This window comes from Oncorhynchus gorbuscha, linkage group LG19 (genome assembly GCF_021184085.1).
Source record: "Oncorhynchus gorbuscha isolate QuinsamMale2020 ecotype Even-year linkage group LG19, OgorEven_v1.0, whole genome shotgun sequence".
Lineage (NCBI taxonomy): Eukaryota > Metazoa > Chordata > Actinopteri > Salmoniformes > Salmonidae > Oncorhynchus > Oncorhynchus gorbuscha.
The window spans coordinates 325,898-331,292 of NC_060191.1; positions in this window are offsets into that span (position 1 = coordinate 325,898).

A 5,395-nucleotide genomic window follows, 5' to 3' on the forward strand; every position below is an offset into this window, starting at 1 on the left:
TCCAAACGACAAAAGGAACGGTCGCCCCTCCAACCACTGTCGCCATTCGCCTAGGGCTAAGCGGATGGCGAGCAGTTCACGGTTACCCACATCATAGTTGCGCTCAGATGGCGACAGGCGATGAGAAAAATAAGCGCAAGGATGAACCTTATCGTCAGACTGGAAGCGCTGGGATAGAATGGCTCCCACGCCTACCTCTGAAGCGTCAACCTCGACAATGAATTGTCTAGTGACGTCAGGAGTAACGAGGATAGGAGCGGACGTAAAACGTTCTTTTAGAAGATCAAAAGCTCCCTGGGCGGAACCGGACCACTTAAAACACGTCTTGACAGAAGTAAGAGCTGTGAGAGGGGCAGCAACTTGACCGAAATTACGAATGAAACGCCGATAGAAATTAGCGAAACCTAAAAAGCGCTGCAACTCGACACGTGACCTTGGAACGGGCCAATCACTGACAGCTTGGACCTTAGCGGAATCCATCTGAATGCCTTCAGCGGAAATAACGGAACCGAGAAAAGTAACGGAGGAGACATGAAAAGAGCACTTCTCAGCCTTTACGTAGAGACAATTCTCTAAAAGGCGCTGTAGAACACGTCGAACGTGCTGAACATGAATCTCGAGTGACGGAGAAAAAATCAGGATATCGTCAAGATAGACAAAAACAAAGATGTTCAGCATGTCTCTCAGAACATCATTAACTAATGCCTGAAAAACAGCTGGCGCATTGGCGAGACCGAACGGCAGAACCCGGTACTCAAAATGCCCTAACGGAGTGTTAAACGCCGTTTTCCACTCGTCCCCCTCTCTGATGCGCACGAGATGGTAAGCGTTACGAAGGTCCAACTTAGTAAAGCACCTGGCTCCCTGCAGAATCTCGAAGGCTGATGACATAAGGGGAAGCGGATAACGATTCTTAACCGTTATGTCATTCAGCCCTCGATAATCCACGCAGGGCGCAGAGTACCGTCCTTCTTCTTAACAAAAAAGAACCCCGCCCCGGCCGGAGAGGAAGAAGGCACTATGGTACCGGCGTCAAGAGACACAGACAAATAATCCTCGAGAGCCTTACGTTCGGGAGCCGACAGAGAGTATAGTCTACCTCGAGGAGGAGTGGTCCCCGGAAGGAGATCAATACTACAATCATACGACCGGTGAGGAGGAAGGGAGTTGGCTCGGGACCGACTGAAGACCGTGCGCAGATCATGATATTCCTCCGGCACTCCTGTCAAATCGCCAGGTTCCTCCTGAGAAGTAGGGACAGAAGAAACGGGAGGGATGGCAGACATTAAACACTTCACATGACAAGAAACGTTCCAGGATAGGATAGAATTACTAGACCAATTAATAGAAGGATTATGACATACTAGCCAGGGATGACCCAAAACAACAGGTGTAAACGGTGAACGGAAAATCAAAAAGAAATAGTCTCACTGTGGTTACCAGATACTGTGAGGGTTAAAGGTAGTGTCTCAAATCTGATACTGGGAAGATGACTACCATCTAAGGCGAACATGGGCGTAGGCTTCTCTAACTCTCTGAAAGGAATGTCATGTTTCCGAACCCATGCTTCGTCCATGAAACAACCCTCAGCCCCAGAGTCTATCAAGGCACTACATGTAGCACCCGAACCGGTCCAGCGTAGATGGACCGACAAAGTAGTACAGGATTTTGATGGAGAGACTTGAGTAGTTGCGCTCACCTGTAGCCCTCCGCTTACAGATGAGCTCTGGCTTTTACTGGACATGAATTAACAAAATGTCCAGCAACTCCGCAATAGAGGCACAGGCGGTTGGTGATCCTCCGTTCCCTCTCCTTAGTCGAGATGCGAATCCCTCCCAGCTGCATGGGCTCAGTCTCAAAGCCAGAGGAGGGAGATGGTTGCGATGCGGAGCAGGGAAACACCGTTGATGCGAGCTCTCTTCCACGAGCCCGGTGACGAAGATCTACCCGTCGTTCTATGCGGATGGCGAGAGCAATCAAAGAGTCCACATCTGAAGGAACCTCCCGGGAGAGAATCTCATCCTTAACCACTGCGTGGAGTCCCTCCAGAAAACGAGCGAGCAGCGCCGGCTCGTTCCACTCACTAGAGGCAGCAAGAGTGCGAAACTCAATAGAATAATCCGTTATGGACCGTTCACCTTGGCATAAGGAAGCCAGGGCCCTAGAAGCCTCCCCACCAAAAACTGAACGGTCAAAAACCCGAATCATCTCCTCTTTAAAGTTCTGGAACTTGTTAGAGCAATCAGCCCTTGCCTCCCAGATAGCTGTGCCCCATTCTCGAGCCCGGCCAGTAAGGAGTGAAATGACGTAAGCAACCCGAGCTCTCTCTCTAGAGTATGTGTTGGGTTGAGAGAGAACACAATCTCACACTGCGTGAGAAAGGAGCGGCACTCAGTGGGCTGCCCGGAGTAGCAAGGTGGGTTATTAACCCTAGGTTCTGGAGGCTCGGCAGGCCAGGAAGTAACAGGTGGCACGAGACGTAGACTCTGGAACTGTCCAGAGAGGTCGGAAACCTGAGCGGCCAGGTTCTCCACGGCATGGCGAGCAGCAGACAATTCCTGCTCGTGTCTGCCGAGCATGGCTCCTTGGATCTCGACGGCAGTGTAACGAGCGTCTGAAGTCGCTGGGTCCATTCCTTGGTCGGTTCCTTCTGTCATGCAGGTGAAAGAGGACCCAAAAGCGACTTAACAGAAACAGAGTTTATTCAAGTCCAAACAGGGAATAACTGAAATCCTCTAGTCTGTAGAGGGGAATAACAGGAGAAGCGGCCACAGACTGCAGGTCGCTTCGGGTAGGCGCAGGCCGTAGCTGACAGAGACACCTGCTCACACGCAGCATCTGATGAAGGCAAAAACACGACAGGACAGGGCGATACACAATCACAGCACGGTGAATTCTAAACAAGGAACCGACAGGACAGGAACGGAACACAAAGGAATAAATAGGGACTCTAATCAGGGGAAAGGATCGGGAACAGGTGTGGGAAGACTAAATGATGATTAGGGGAATAGGAACAGCTGGGAGCAGGAACGGAACGATAGAGAGAAGAGAGAGCGAGAGAGTGAGAGAGGGAGGGGGAGAGAGAGGGATAGAAAGAGGGAAAGAACCAAATAAGACCAGCAGAGGGAAACGAATAGAATGGGGAGCACAGGGACAAGACATGATAATAAATGACAAACATGACAAAAACATACATTAGTCTACTGTCCTCATCATTATTACTAACAAAACATACATTAGTCTACTGTCCTCATCATTATTACTAACAAAACATACATTAGTCTACTGTCCTCATCATTATTACTAACAAAACATACATTAGTCTACTGTCCTCATCATTATGACCTAACAAAACATACATAATCTACTGTCCTCATCATTATTACTAACAAAACATACATTAGTCTACTGTCCTCATCATTATGACCTAACAAAACATACATAATCTACTGTCCTCATCATTATGACCTAACAAAACATACATAATCTACTGTCCTCATCATTATGACCTAACAAAACATACATTAGTCTACAGTCCTCATCATTATGACCTAACAAAACATAGATAATCTACTGTCCTTATCATTATGACCTAACAAAACATACATAATCTACTGTCCTCACTGTTATCTATGACCTAACAAACATACATCTATGACCTAACAAAACATACATTAGTCTACAGTCCTCATCATTATGACCTAACAAAACATACATAATCTACTGTCCTCATCATTATGACCTAACAAAACATACATTAGTCTACTGTCCTCATCATTATGACCTAACAAAACATACATAATCTACTGTCCTCATCATTATGACCTAACAAAACATACATAATCTACTGTCCTCATCATTATGACCTAACAAAACATACATAATCTACTGTCCTCATCATTATGACCTAACAAAACATACATTAGTCTACAGTCCTCATCATTATGACCTAACAAAACATAGATAATCTACTGTCCTTATCATTATGACCTAACAAAACATACATAATCTACTGTCCTCATCATTATGACCTAACAAAACATACATTAGTCTACAGTCCTCATCATTATGACCTAACAAAACATACATAATCTACTGTCCTCATCATTATGACCTAACAAAACATACATTAGTCTACTGTTCTCATCATTATGACCTAAATCATCAGTGTCCATACATCCATGCTGTGTCAGTAGTATTGAACCGCTCCTCCTCCTCCTCCTCCTCCTCCTCCTCCTCCTCCTCCTCCTCCTCCTCCTCCTCCTCCTCCTCCTCGTACTCCTCCTCCTCCTCCTCCTCCTCTCCTCCTCCTCCTCCTCCTCCTCCTCCTCCTCCTCCTCCTCCTCCTCCTCCTCCTCCTCCTCCTCCTCCTCCTCGTACTCCTACTCCTCCTCCTTCCTCCTCCTCCTCCTCCTACTCCTCCTCCTACTCCTCCTCCTCCTCCTCCTTCTCCTCCTCCTCCTCCTACTCCTCCTCCTACTCCTTCTCCTCCTCCTCCTCCTCCAGCTAACCATCCCTCTGGTTCTAACGTTAACAGGGGAACTGAGAGAGTCGATGTTGATACCTCAGCAAAACCTGTCTGGCCCGCGAGCCCATTTTTTCATTCAGTTTGAGTTTGTTTGTCTGAAAATTCCTATTTTGGACTTATACATTATCACATAACTGTCTTTTTTTCTGGCCCACAAGTTTTTGACAAACAAACGATTTTGACAAACAAATCTGCGAAGGAAAAAATCTGTGCGGCCTTCCACTAAATTTCAAAATCCAGAGGCTGCTGTTAGACTCTCCTCCAACTTATCAAAGGGCTATGCTGTGAGGATATCTCTTTAACTGGTGTGTAGGTGGCTGGCTGGTGGAAAAAGTGAGAGTGAGAGAAGCACAGTGAAGTGTCCAAGGATGTGGATATGACCCAGCAAACCACAACGATTACTCACAAACAGACTTCCAAACACTTCACATTTCCTCTCCCTGTAGTGAGTCACAGGGCTGGAGCGGCAGATTTTCACCATTCCCAGCGGTGGTCCCGGGGGACACTGCTCCCTTCCCAATATTGTTTAGTCAGATCAGGGGGAGAATCTACAGTACCTCCAGTCAGATCAGGGGGAGGATCTACAGTACCTCTAACTTGTCAAAAGTATGACCACCTCTTATACTACTGTATGTTCTAACTCTTGTACATAGTTATGTAGTAATACTCATTATTAGTAATACTCATTATTAGTAATACTCATTATTAGTAATACTCATTATTAGTACTAATCATTATAATACTACTCATTATAATAATGCTCATTATAATAATACTCAATATTAGAAATACTCAATATTAGAAATACTCAATATTAGAAATACTTATTATTAGAAAAACTCATATGTATTAATAGTCATTATTAGA